The 15,244-nt window shown below is 37.4% G+C and overlaps 1 pseudogene across 1 annotated transcript in view; it reads right to left on the bottom strand.

Annotated features, from left to right (window-relative positions):
* Positions 1-3,666: 3,666 nt before the first annotated feature.
* Positions 3,667-15,244, bottom strand: part of LOC103269387 — a 145,293-nt pseudogene continuing 133,715 nt past the window's right edge. Inside the window, exon 2 of the transcript XR_002482468.1 lies at positions 3,667-3,916. The product of XR_002482468.1 is annotated as a microphthalmia-associated transcription factor pseudogene (transcript). The remainder of the gene's footprint in view (positions 3,917-15,244) is intronic.

Below are 15,244 nucleotides of genomic sequence, written 5' to 3' on the forward strand. Positions count from 1 at the left end.
AAGGAAGGAGGGAAGGAGGGAGGGAGGGAGGGAGGGAGGGAAGGAGGAAGATTCATGGGAAAGCCTTGGCAACTTCCTACAAATTTGTGAACAGCAAAACATTTTCAAACTGTAAACTAATGTTTTCAAGCTATAAACTGTCAAGAGTTCATGTAGGGAAGGGAGTGGGCAAAGAAATCCTGATGAACTTGCCAGTGCAGGATCAGAGCAACCAAGTGCTTTTATAATTCATCAGAATCAGAGAGATAAGACCATGAAAACAAATGCTTGATGAATGTACAAATGATTAACTGTGATTTCTTACTGCGATGCTTCTTGAACTCTCAGGACTGATGTGTCCATCAGTCTGTCCGGGGTTACTCCACTTTTGTTTGAAAGAAGTAAATCAAATGTCAAACCTCTGGCTTATATGAGTCGCATACAAACAAACCGCCTGTGAATGAAACTGCTTCCATTAATTGTCCTTAACAACATTTTTTGGTTTTGAATTCACAATTTAAAACACAGGGTGTGTTCACTGCTGTGAAAAATGTATTATGCGCTCCAAGTGTTGGTTAATTATGGTGAAGCACCCTGAAATTATAATACCCAACTGGGTAAGACTGTTCTTAAGAAACTTAGAGAATATCTTTAATATGTAAATATATAGCAATAAGATTAATAATTCCATGTCATTCAAGATGAAAATCAATAAGAGGAATAAATCCATAAATTATAAAACCAATACAGAAACCAGAGGCTAACCGTACAAAGCTTCATGAACTTAACTGACCAAATGATGACTATGTGTTGAGGAATGAATGATGCAAATTTCTGGACTCTAAATATGAACTCCGACTAGTCCTAAGTTTACTAGATGTCCACAATTTGTAAGCAAATTTTATAAAGCTTCATATTTTAAATTTAACTCTGCCAAAGAAAGGGATTAACCTGAAAACACTAATTTAGCTATCTGAAATAAGTCATTCAACCCACAGGTAGTAGAATGTTGGTAACGTAAGTTTGTGTGTGTGTGAAAACTAAACCATGACTGTTCTTCTGACAGGTTCTTGCAAGCCAGTTGGGAGATAGAGAAATTTAACCAGATGCTCTAGCACAAGCTAGTGTGTCTAGTTGTACGCATCAACCTCCATTGAAAGTAGGCATGTTCTGTTTTAGCCATTTAAACCTTTAAAAATTGAATAAAGAATTTACTCAGGTGAGAAAATATCTTTTTCAATAAAATCTGTATCATAATGCACTCAGTGAATTTGGTATTACCATTCTTTGAGAATGTATAGTCATCGCAAAATGGTTCGAGATTAAGCAAATTAATAGTTTTGCTATTAACCATTTACATGGTAAAACTATGCTTATGATTTTAAAACTATAAAAAAGAAAAGAAAAAACACCTTCTTCTCATTTATCTTTCTATAATAAATATTACATAATAGTTTATGTGCAAAAATTTTAAAAATATGCAAATATTATTAAAAAGTACTAAGTCTTTAAGTATCTGAAGTAATCACTTATGACACTCTCCTTAAAAACATTATTAGAATTTCTTAGAATATCACCCTATATGAAATCATACATTCCTATTTATTTCTTCACTTAAGGATGTTAAACTTTGTCTAAATAGCTATTAAACCCATCCATACGGGTATACCAACAATTCTTTCTTTTCATTTATATGACACACTTCACTAGTTTAGATAATTGATGTATAAAAAAACAAAAATTAAATAGAGATAAACTATATTCAGCATAAAATAGAAATTTACCAATTACTTATTTTTAGTTAGATTATGTCTTCCAATCGTAATGATTGATTTGTGCTTTAACTTTGAACATTTTTCTGGCTTACTTAAATTGAGCATTGCACTTCAATCCAATGCTATCAGGAAAAGGCAACATATATGGAAAAACGTGAGTATAATTCAATTCATTTAATGTAGGTGCTAATTTTAATCATTTTCAAAAATAATATATTTTAAGTAACAAAATTATGCCCATTTTTAAGATGCTATAGAAATGATACTTCAATGCATCTGCTTTTGGATAATTTCCCCACATTTGATGTAACTGCCTTAATAGCAATATTGATTTCAATTAATATACTTTAATATAATATCAAACATCAACTTCAAATTGGATATAAACTACTACTGGCCTAAATCCATGTCAACTCTTCTAAATTTTACCCTTCAGATTAAAAATCTGGACCATTATGATGAAAGAAACAGACATATTTCTCCCCATCTATCTAATTTATACAACTTTAAATAGCCTAAGGTATAGACAGAATAATCATGACTCTTGCAGACACAAGACAAGAGTGTCTTAAATAAGTATTAAATCTGCAAAAACTTAACTAATGATTGTCAATTTTCACCCAAGCAGAACAGAAAGAATCCATGTATAATCTATTCCAGAGAGAAAACCACGGCTTTACTTGAGGGGGAGAAAAAAAAGAGTAAAAGACCATTAATTATGGCAATATCCAGAATTTCAAAAAATCACATTAAAGTAAAATTTTGGCTAAATCATTTGAATCTTTTTTGCCCTAACACAATTTCAGCTGGTTTCTCTATCAGAGTTTCATTATTTTGTCTCTACATTTTAAAAGATTCTTTGCAAATAAAGAATTAATCGACTATAAATTTGTTTTTTAAAGAATCTGTTTCCTGTTTCCTGGTAGGATCACATATTGATTCCGGATTAGAACACGTCATGCCACTATCTGCCTTAGTAGTAAACTTTAAATAGTGGGAGGGAAACGGTTTTTTTGAGTATACGAACAAATGCAAAAACCGATAACGAATCACCCGCCTGCAAAGTTCACATTGTTTAATGAACAGTAACAGTTGAGACTTTTCAGAACAAACCAATTAGGTGAGTAGGAAAAAATAATAATAGAAAAAATAAAATAAGAAGAATAAATAAAAAGGAAGTCATCCTACTTTCCTTGAATCAGTCATTTTTAAGAATTGAAATGTTTATCTTTAAACAAGGAACATCTCCCATGTAATGTGGAAGACACATGCGTGAGATGGAATTCTATTCTTAGACTTGTTACAATTTTCCCTAGTAATTAGGAAGCTATATATCCCTGATAGAATGATGCTAACAAGCTCCTGCAGTTTCTACTCCAGCAAGAAATCAAAGAGACCCAAAGCAGACAACTCACTTCAGTAAAAGGATTATGCAGTCTGGTTATTAAAGCACAGCAAGCTCTTCCCAGTTTTATATCTGAAGAACTTTCTGAAAGAATCAGATTCTACAGCCAATATTATTAGGCTAAGTAAAAAGAAAATTAGAGAGTGACCATGGGTTATATTTAGGGAAAAATTAATGGAAGTTATTAAAAGAAGCCCATCTCAGATAACTTTCACATTTTGAAACTTTCCCCAAAACAGTTGTCATTACAACAAACGAATATTCCTGCTTGCGATTCCTTGTGGAACCCTAACATTTTTCTACCATTTCCTGAGGGTTACGATCACAGTTGCAATGAGTGTGCATCCTTCTTTTAAAATACAGAGCCATGTAGGATTTCAGGAAGTTGGCGTTTACAAATATGATTCTGATGGGTCAGCGTAACCAAATCCACAGCTAAATGAAACACCCAGCAAATGGAAAATGGAAGAAGGTTTGATCCACCCAAGCACCGCGACATTCACGTACCTTAAGGACTTCCATCGGCACCTGGGTGGCAGAGGGAAGGGTGGTGGGCACACTGACGTTTATGGCTGGTGTCTGACTCACGGGGACTCTCTGTTGCATGAACTGGGCCGCCTGCAGCTTCTGCTGCTGTTCCCTGCGCTCCTGCTCCTGCATCTGTTCACGCATGAGTTGCTGGCGTAGCAAGATGCGTGATGTCATACTGGAGGAGCTTATCGGAGGCTTGGAGGCCCCAGGATGCTCCGCGGAACTGCTGTGGGAGAACCAGAAGGCACACAACATTAAGTTTCCTAATGAGACCCTTCGTTTGCACTTTGGGGTATCCTAAATTGCACCAAACTATAAAATGAGGCTGCGCAAATAGATTCACGTCGCAGAATGGTACTCCATATAATTGAAAATCAAGAGGTGACAGGATTTAAGTCATTAGTAGTTGAATTAAAATAAGTCAGCTTGATTGCATCTAGGCATTTTTATCAGGCGGCTTAATTTTTTTTTGACATTTTGTACTGCATACTACTCATCACCACCAAATATAGTGCCGCCATATGTACTGCCAAGAAGCAAAGCATCTTAATGGCACCCAAATTTCCACATTTAAAAATAAATTGCTTGATTTGCTTTTTTTTTTTTTACAACTGAATCTAACCAAATAACTACCCTTCCACATTATCTAAATTTCTTGAAGATGCCTAAAATATTTTCCAACAAGAAATTGTTTAAAGAAAAGGTAAGCTTTGTAAGAGGTCACTTTTCTAAGATGCGAGAAGTAAAAATAAGTAAGGAAGGAAGCATTTGGACTAGAATGTTAACACTGAACTCGACCTCAGTCTTTGGGCAAGGGGGCAGAAGACAAGCTGGTTTGACAACCCAATTCTTCTCCACCCGGTTTTCTTTGTACTGTCTTTTCTTCGGATTCACCTTGGCATGCCCTTTACTAAGTGCTCTCTGCACATTCCCCATGAGGCCTACATCTAATGGTTCTGGTATTCACTCGATCCAAAATTATTTAAAACACTAAAACACTAGCCATAAGTTAAGAAGGAAAGACTCTCTAATTTTTCTAAATATGGTTTTTGATTGCTTTCCTTGCCAGCTTTAGAACATTATAAAGTCTAAGACTTTTTTTTTTTTTACCTATTTGCCCATTTATAAGATAGGAGGTGTTTTTAAAATTTCTATTGAATTGTTTATATCTTAAAGCCCCACTTCATTGATTGTTTTTTTAAATTTTTTTATTTTAAAGATTGTGGAGTACAATTCAGGATTAGGTACATAAGAGGTCATCGTACAGGTGAAGTTTGGGCCTCCCTTTGGTCCCAACTTCACCTGGTTTGAGATCAGGTACCCTTTATTGATTTTATGTACCCCTCCTCCCTTCCCCTGGTAGTTTCCTGCTACTGCCAATCCCTTTCTTATAGTATTATGATGAATGTTCAGGGTCCGCTTATGATTAAAGCCCCACTTCTTAGAGATTTTGTGGGGATTAAATAAAACAATGCACATAAATCCCCTAGTACAATGAGCACCACATAGTACTGCCTCAGCAAACATCTGCTGTTGCTATTATTATTTTAGAAAATGCCATTGTTTATTTCTTTTTCCCAATGTAATTTTTTTTTTAAAATCTCTGTTTAGGGCAAACAGTTCAAAACCTTAGCACCTGGAAAGAGAAAAAAGGGAACATTTGAGAAAAGATTTACTCCTGAGATGGTCACGCTTCAAAGGAAATGCTTGCACCTTGAGCTTCCTTCCTGGAGTGTAAACCCCAGCACCGTCTTTACCTTCTAACAAGAGGCCAAATAAAGCCTTTAAATCATTGACCATCCTTATGAACGCCTTAAGATAGGAACCTTCAGACTCTGAAGGTAACACAAACATGCTACAGGATGAAGAAGTATTGATTTCACTCTCACACGGTCCCAGAAAAAAACTAGATAATAACTAAACTAGCAGTTCACTTACTTTCCTAACAGCAAATTAGTTCGGTAAATTATGATAGGTTCATATAATATAATACAATTTGACGGTTAAAAATGATGGAGAAACCTATTTATTGATGTGAATAAAGCTACACAATACAATAAACTTAGAAAAGCCATATGCAAAATAGCATTTAAAGTAAGATCCAACTGAACAACAACCATTTTTTTAAAACGTGTTCATAGCAAGGAAAAGTGTAAAGATAACACTACTCTGGACCATTGCTGGCATATATTATTACAATCTTTAGGAAAATAACAATATTAGCAAAAAACTATAAAATTTGTTCATATAATTTGATTCAGAAATTTCATCTGATGGACAATTTTCCTAAGTAAATAACTTAAATGTGGGAAAATGGATATTACAAAGTTATTTATAAACTGCAAAATATTTGAATCATTAAGATTTGCCCCATAATATGAGAGTGGGTAAGTAAATTCTGAGACAGGAATTTCATAAAATACTATCTTTTTTTAAATTGCACAACTACAGAGCAAAGTGGGAAATGAATATGAGTAAATTTAAAGTGGGACCCCCAAAGTGTATTTACATTCTGATTTAAAATAAGTATGGTATGTCTATGTACACAAACACACAAAATAATTAGCAGGGAACGTATACAGATGATCACGGTTGACAGAGTGAGAATGAAGTTACAGGTAAATTTTTTTCTTTTGTTTTTCTCCCTTAAGCCACAAAAAAGCCATAATATTTTTTTTTCAAGGACAGAATATGTGCCTCTAGACACTAAGAACATGAAGAAATAACTTGAATGACTAAAGTCATCATTTGGCTAGAAGAAAGTAGACTGGATCCATCATAGACAATATTTTGGCGATAAGATGGGAAAGTAGTGACTGTATCCGGCACATCGGTTCTCTTGGAAGTCCTCAGCATCCCAGAAACACAAACACTCTTGCCTTTTTTTCCCCCCTACATTTCCTACAGACACACACAAAATGGAATAATGTTAATATCTTGCTTATTATTTTAATATCATGCACTCATCCACAGGATAAGAATACCTAGCCATTACTCTATTCACTTAAAATCATCTATTCACTTGGTAAGGCTTTACTAAAAGAGCATCAAAAGAAAATGTATTTTCCCACTTTTGAGTATGTTTTCAAAGTTCAAATGTACTTTCCTAAGCCGGGAGGGGGGCAGCTATTTAAAAATAAATAAATAAGCGGCCTTACTATTCAAAGCCTGTCAGGTTAAAACATTCCCAGAGAGACTGATCCTTTTGATAAAAACAGGAGCAAACCTTTGTGCTGTAGCAAATGCAGCTGTGGAATAATCGCACTAATTAGCTGCTCAAGACGAGTCATTGGCTGTGATACTGGGGAAAAAATCCTTTCAATTAACAGTAAAGCATTCTTGAGACATCTTAAATTAAAATTACTAGTTATCAACCATACTAAAGCTTCATACTTTCATTTAAAGCATTTTCTGAAATATCCTATTCAGGAAAAAGTACATATGAATATAGTAAGTCAGTATAAATAAATTGAACCCCCACTAAAGAAAATATGGAAAATATATATTTTTATATTTGTGTAAATATGGCAAAGTTCAGCTAATTGACAGTGTAACAAATCTTCCAAAAAATACAAAATTTTAAAAGGGCAAAGAAAGCATTAGAGTCACTTCGTGGCATACACTCCCTGCAGGATATTTCCACATTGTTAAAGATGACTCCAAGATTCTCAGCTTTGCCCTCAATCTTTTAAACATTCCTTTCTCTTAGAAGTAATTAAATCTACAATTATTACCGTGTAGACAAAAATGAAGTTATCTATACTTCACAATGTCAGCAGGACAAATGAGCATAATGTCTCAAACTCAAACTCCAGGTTTATGTGAGAACATTATAGGAGGCTACACAGCTTATTTTTTAAAATGAGAACCTGATGTTGAAGCTACTAAAGACACGCAAGAAGAGATGTCCAAATGTATTTAATTTTAAAAGCTAACAACTCATCCCAGGCCCATGAAGCTCAATCTTCTTCGCTAGATAATCCTAATTCCATGAGTCTGATTCCTTTTAATCAGATTATGTAAAGTTCATTTATTCAGCAAATAGTTATTGCCAGGTGCTGGGAATACCTGGTTTCTAAGCTCATAGAGTTTAAGGCCACGGTCACAGAATTCTTCTAAGATGCCATAAAATTAAGTCAATTATCTAGATTATAGGACTCTGATCGAGTTCCACATGGGAAGGTGTGTGCATCCCCACATCAGAAATCACCCTTTGAAAGCCAACTGGCGGAGACACAAATGCCTTTATTGGCACTTGCCCGAATCACTGAAGTCAGACACACAACTCCCTTGACAACTGGGAATTACTCAACATTGGCTCAAGAAGGACAGCTACCAATTGGACTCAAGTTCCAGCTCAGTCACTGCTGAGCAGTGTGACCTTTAATGAGCCACTTGACCTCTCTGAGCCTCTCCAAAATCCAGCTCCTAAACGTGCTGCAGGGATTGGGTGAGTTAATGCAGCTAAATTTAAGGGCTCAGCACAGTGGCTGGAATGCAGTATATGGACAATGTGGTACAATAATGTGAATAGAGTTCCTACCTCTATAGCTGAATGTACAGTTTTAACCCTCAAAGCTTTCCCCTTCCATGACACAGGTATATTGAACATGGGCTCTGAATTATCTGATATATTATTAGATCCAAATAGTTTATTCCACTGCCTTCATCAATCACTTAAATATATGAGAAAGTCCATTAAATCTGAGGCCTGGCACCCAAACAGTATTGGCCTGATCACCCCTCACCTTTTTTTTTTTTGAGTTGGAGTCTCACTCTGTCACCCAGATTGGAGTGCGGTGGCCGCTCCCGGTCACCGCAGCCTCGACCTGCTGGGCTCCAGCGATCCTTCCGCCTCAGCCTTCCAAGTAGCCAGAATTACAGGCATGCGCTACCATGCCCAGCTGATTTTTTTGATTTATTGTAGAGATGAGGTCTCGCTGCCCCGGCGGGACCCCTCACCTTTAACAGTGATGCCAATACCATTTTACTAGCTCATATGCATCAGTCTTTAGTCTCCATTACAGTCCTCCTAGACATGAATCAGGTTATCAGTTGAAATCTAGAATGGCTGAAGGAACAGTTAAACTTTTCTCCGCATTTTCTCTCTTCAGTTTCTCAGTTAGAGTCCATCTCTGCTACATACTAACCTGTGACTGTGGCCAAGTTAGTCTATCCGTTTGTGCTTTGGTTTTCCTTATGTATAAAAAAAATGTTTAATACATCTGCCTCACAGCATTGCTGTAAGGATTACAGTTTTTAATAGATATGAAAATCTTAGCACAATGACTGGAGCATGATCCAATAAACTGGAACAGAGTTCAAAAATTCGTGGTAAAAACAACATTAAACTATGAATGTGCTACTTTGTGATACAGGGAATCAATTTTTTATAAGTCTACGTGCAAGTATGGACCTTAGAAGTATTTCTTATAACATCCCTATTTAACTCAGAGAACCTAACAAAGTTTTGCAGGGATGAAGAGAGAAGAAAATTTATTCTGCAATTCTCTCATAAGCCATAAAGTAAAAATTGTAGCATTTTTCTCCAATAAAAATAATCTTCATTTAGTTGATAGAACTCAAAGCCTACCACTCACTTGCATGGGATATAATTTACTTATGTTCAGGAAAATACAATGGTTGATATTAACATACACAGTGGAGACACAGAAAGCCATAACAATATTAACCTCATGTGTAGAGAATAATGCCATTAATATAACATGAATAGTTTAAGCTACAGGAGTTTCCAAATGCAAAAGCCTAGCTACAAAAAAAAAAAATTAACTGAGAATTTTTTCTACAATAAAAATGCCCAGTCTCATTCCTGAAAATTCTGATTTCAGGCCCAGGAATCAAGATGTCTACAAAAAGCCTGCAGCTAATTCTTACACTCGGTCATGTTTGGAAAGAATAAAACACCTAAGACCACCCAGGTGTTTAGTAGGAGAGCTGGGCCATGAACCCACAACTCTAATTCTCAGAATACTTTTCTCCATGTCTGAGGAAATTCATATTCTCATCCCACCTCCAATGAGTCAGGTTAGAGCTCTGAAGAGTCCTTCTGATACTGAATTCAGCAAGTTGAATGGGACAGAATGGGAAAGACTGCATCACTCTAACTAAATGCGCTATGAGACCAAATAGAAACATCTGTCCAGAAACTGCCAATGGATCTTTACAGTTACAGCACAGCTACTTTATCATAAATAAGAGAAACTGATAGGCTAAATCTATAGAAACTGCCCCCAGTCAGTTTGTTCTGCCAGCAAAAAGAAATTCTTAGGAAGCTTTTGAAAGTGTCTCCCAGTACACAAATTAGAGTTGGTAAATGGATATATATATATATATATATATATATATATATATTTAACAGTGATCTGGGTGTCTAACATTTCAGAGTGATCAGCATTTCCATTATCTCAATTTTTCCATTTCTTCCAAAGTGATTCAGGGTGACTTTTTTTACCACGTATGGTGGAAGCAAATGCCAATAAGAAACAATATCATTCCTTGTACTTAAAATAGCTGGGAATATAACCCATGTAAACCTGAAAGTACCAGACAGCACAGTTTGGCTTCAGACATTGAGATCTTCTGAACTCCTGTCACCACCTAACTTGGGTTTTAGTGGTCAAGAAAAAGAATGAAAATCTGCCAAGATTCCAGCTTTTTTTGGGTAACCATTAGCAGCTCAGATAACAAATACTCAAGGTTTCTGGCAAAGAGAAAATAAAAAGGCTTGCAAAACACAGTTTGCATGCAGCATGCAAATGCTTTCCAAAGGCTAGGTACTGCTAGACATTTGGGATATCATGGTGTTCTAACTAGACAATGTTCCTGTCTCCAGAGCTTTGTGCTTTTCATTGTAAAAAAAGGAGGAAAACACTCTAAAAACTAAGAACCTATCAATTGTATATAAATTACAATCTGAATATAAATTACAATCTGAAATATTTACTTTCTAACACCAAGACCCCAATTAGTTGGTAAAAACTGGAAATGCTGGGCGTGGTGGCTAACGCCTATAATCCCAACACTTTGGGAGGCCAAGGCGAGAGGATATCTGAACCCAGGAGTTTGAGACCAGCCTGGGCAACATAGCAAGACTTCATCTCCACAATAAATCAAAATATTAGCTGGTCTATTATATTAGTGCGTGCCCATAGTCCTAGCTACTCAGGAGGCTAAAGTGGAAGAATTGCCTATGCCCAGCAGGTTGAGGCTGTGGTACTGTGACTGTGCAGTGCAGTGCAGCCTGGGAAACAGAGTGAAATCCAGACTCAAAAAAATAAAAGGAGAGAGACTCTTCCTATCTGTTTAGGACTCTCCATACTCTAAGCTGAACCTTCAGCAGTACCAGAAAAGATGAATCTCAATAATTGATTAGATAAAAATCAAAAAGAGCCTTAATAAGGCTCCTAATATATCAATATTCTTTAAAAGTTGGTACCAAAAGTGATACCCTGGGGCTCAGGAAGAAAAAGCTTACAACATTTCTTTATATTTACTTTCTCATCATTTGTATGTCCTATTTTTGTACATGTTGTATAATATATTACTATAGCACGTATATAATTTATAAATAAAAGTAAAATGTGTTGAGAAAATTTGCTTGACAGAATGATTTAAAATGTTTAGAAATCTCTGTAATATATGAACAATGCCCCTCCAGGCAATTTTCATCACCAGATTTGCTTTCAAGTTGGTTATTTTTATCACTCCCAAAGTGTTTCCGACTTATATATACTCCAACTAAGGAGAATGTCAAGCTCTTACTAAAAGATATTTTAAACCAAGGATATGAACTTTGCCATTTCCTCATTTTATGACCACGACTGAGCTCCATTTTCCACAGATGCCACTATGAGTTGGCACACTCTTAACACCCAATTCCCTTCAAGGAAATCGCCTCTGAGAACCAGACCATCAAAACGTTATGAAACAGATAAAGCTGAAGTGCCCCACACTCAAGTTTTCTGTCTTTAAAAAAAAAAAATCAAGCTTCCTTCCACTAGACCACACTCTGTCCAACTATGGTATACCATTCACATCTAGTTTCCGTGTTTTAAAAGACTCTGAAACATTCATCTGCTATAAAGTATAATTAATTGATACGGCATACCAGGATGCCCCACTGAGTGTATTTGAAAAGAAAGAGCATTTTTATTTTTTAAAAATCCAAAACAATCACAGTCCAATGATAGAATTCAGTCTCGAGTATGAAAGTAATTGGAAGGAAATTTTTTTTTTTTTGAGTTGGAGTCTCACTCTGTCACCCAGACTGGAGTGCAGTGGCCGCTCCCGGCCACCGCAGCCTCGACCTGCTGGGCTCCAGCGATGCTTCTGCCTCAGCCTTCCGAGTAGCCGGAATTACAGGCATGCGCTCCCACGCCCAGCTAATTTTTTTTTTTGATTTATCGTAGACATGAGGTCTGGCCTGCCCAGGCGGGTCTCGAACCCGCGGGCTCAGACAATCCACTCACCTCAGCCTCCCAAAGGCGCGGGATTACAGGCTGAGCCACCGAGCCCGGCTTGGAAGGAAATTTTTAAAGGCAGAAATCTCTTCTATCTGTACTCAAATAATTAACCAATCACAGACCATGCCTTCTCTACTAGTCTGCACAACATTGCAACAGGTCGGAGAAGATTCATAAGCCTTAGACCACCATCACTTAACAAAGGCTGCATGTCTAGGACTTAGCAACCAAGAAGTAAATATTGCAAAATCATGTTGCCATCAAGACAAAAGTACAAATTATGATCTAAGAAGTAGTGAATGGTACATCTGCTATGGTTTAGGAGGCAACCTTACAAATATCAGTAATGATTTATGGAGGTCACATGGCATTTGTCCCGGCCTAGCTTACTGTCCCGCTTCTTTGGTAAAGTACTCGGATTTAACCTGGAAGAACCAGCCTTCCTCACTTTCACTTCATGAGGTTATGGAGTTACTATTGCCTCCAGACACAGAAGCACAGCCCAAGCTCAGCCAGTCAGCATACCCATCCCACCAGTCACAGGGATTAACTCAGAGTTTGTGCCCCAATATGGTCCAATAAGAGTCATCCCTATGTCTTGGAACTACTGGGATAAAATAACTCTCTTTATACTCAAGCTTGAGAAGCTGGTAGGATATAAATCTGGAATCTTTTAAGTCTGTCTGAGAAGAAAGCCAAACTAGATAAAACAGTAAAGAAGGAACAGGGACTGAGGAGAAGAAAGAACAAAAAGGAAGCCAGTGTTTGGATGACTTTGAGCATCTGGATCAAACTAACCCTGAAGCCATAGTAGCCCTGGACTAACCCTGGACATTGATTCACAAGAGACAATCTCCACTTTTGCTTAATCCACTTGGAGGTACCCTGGAATATCACAACTGATTTTTGTGACATGTGGTACATATACACAATGGAATATTACTCAGCTACAAAGAACAAAATTATGGAATTTGCAGCAACTTGGATGGATTTAGAGTCTATAATACTCAGTGATATCTGCCTGGAGAAGGGGGGGCACACCTCATCAACAAGGGTAACTTCACAATGAATATTTGTACACCTAACCCTTAACTGTACCCACAATTTTAAAATAAATTTTAAAAAATACTCAGTGATCTATCACAGAAACAAAGAACTGAGTACGACAAGGTCTCACTCATAAGCGGACCCTGAACATTCATCACAATACTCTAAGAAGTGGGTTGGCAGTAGCGGGAAATTGCCAGGGGAGGGAATGGGGGCATACAACATTCATAAGGATACCTGATCTCAAACCAGGTGAAGTGAAAACCAAAGAGAGGCCCAAACTTTACCTGTATAATTACCACTGTATACCCAACCCTGAATTGAATCCCACATCTTTAGAATAAATTTTTTTTAAAAATCATCTTTAAGCCGGGCTCGGTGGCTCAGCCTGTAATCCCGCGCCTTTAGGAGGCTGAGGTGAGCGGATTGCCTGAGCCCACAGGTTTGAGACCCGCCTGGGCAGCAAGACCTCATCTCTACAATAAATCAAAAATCAGCCGGGCGTGGTAGCGCATGCCTGTAATTCCAGCTACTTGGAAGGCTGAGGCCAAAGGATCGCCGGAGCCCAGCAGGTCGAGGCTGCGGTGGCCAGGAGCGGCCTCTGCACTCCAGTCTGGGTGACAAAGTGAGACTCCAACTCAAAAAAAAAAAAAAAAAAAATCATCTTTAAAAAAAGAAGGAAAATATCAATAATTCTGAAAAAAAAAAAGTCTCAGCCTAAGAACTACAAACAATCTAGTACCCATTCCCCCATTTTCTCTGTTTTGACTGGGTGCACTCTTACATACAACAGTTCTCAGTTCTCCAGAAAAGTTGGTTACATGCAGTTTTGTCAAAGAAATTTAAGTAGAAATGTTATGTGGCACTTCCAGGAAGTATCTTTATACCTTTATTTGAACCCTCTACCACCGTATCTCCTGAAATTTTCACTGGAGCTCCAGAACCATTCTGGACCATGAAGATAAAACCCAGAATTAAAGATTAAGTTGGTGTATACCTGGTCCTTCATGACCTGATGGAATCTATTCCATGACAGCAGAGATGTTTTTACATGTTTTATTCACATACAGATTTCCTGGCACATAGTAGAACAAAATAAATACTTGTCCAATGGGTAAATTTGGTGTCTTGTCCTTGTATTTGTCCTTACAAACACTTCACCTCATAGAATCAAATAATACTAGAGCCTTTGTGTTGGAGGACCTTTATTAAATCATTTACTTGAATCATCCAGTGACAGAGAACCCTGAGTTCTGGGGATCTACTATATTTCCTTAATTCTAAAAAAACTCTGGGCATCCCCTTCGGGTCCCCTCCCACTGTGGGACTTTTCTGTCCTCTCAATAAATCCTGCTTTCAAAAAAAAAAAAAAAGACAGAGAAACTTTCCTTTCACATTTTAAGATTTCCCAAATCAGAAGAAATCTTATAATCAATGGATATATTTTAATAGTGTTTTCTCCTCGCCTAAACATTTACCTTATAATCTACAGTGATTGGACACAGGGAAATACATTTGATAGACAAATACTATGGCATCGGGACTAATCATGGCCCCTCAAAAACACAATTGAGTTATGGTTTGGCAATTCAGAAATCTAGGGATGGGAGGTACTCACTCAATGAAAGAGCAGAGGAAAAAATACTGATTCATGTAAGGGAAAATCCATGGAATGCAACAGATAAGAACAGCCTGAAGCCTAGCTGTCCAGGCTGAGCTCCTAGCTCTATCATTTCTAAGCTATATGACTTGGGCAGGATTTTTCACATGTCCAAACCTCAGTTCTCTCATCTTAAAAATAGGGTTGGAAGCTGGGCTCGGTGGCTCAGCCTGTAATCCCGCGCTTTTGGGAGGCTGAGGTGAGTGGATTGCCTGAGCCCGCGGGTTCGAGACCCGCCTGGGCAAGTGAGACCTCATCTCTACAGTAAATCAAAAAATCAGCCGGGCGTGGTAGCTCATGCCTGTAATTCCGGCTACTTGGAAGGCTGAGGCGGAAGGATCACTGGAGCCCAGCAGGTCAAGGG

This window comes from Carlito syrichta, unplaced genomic scaffold (assembly GCF_000164805.1).
Source record: "Carlito syrichta isolate Samal-C Ts95f unplaced genomic scaffold, Tarsius_syrichta-2.0.1 Scaffold309201, whole genome shotgun sequence".
Taxonomy (NCBI): domain Eukaryota; kingdom Metazoa; phylum Chordata; class Mammalia; order Primates; family Tarsiidae; genus Carlito; species Carlito syrichta.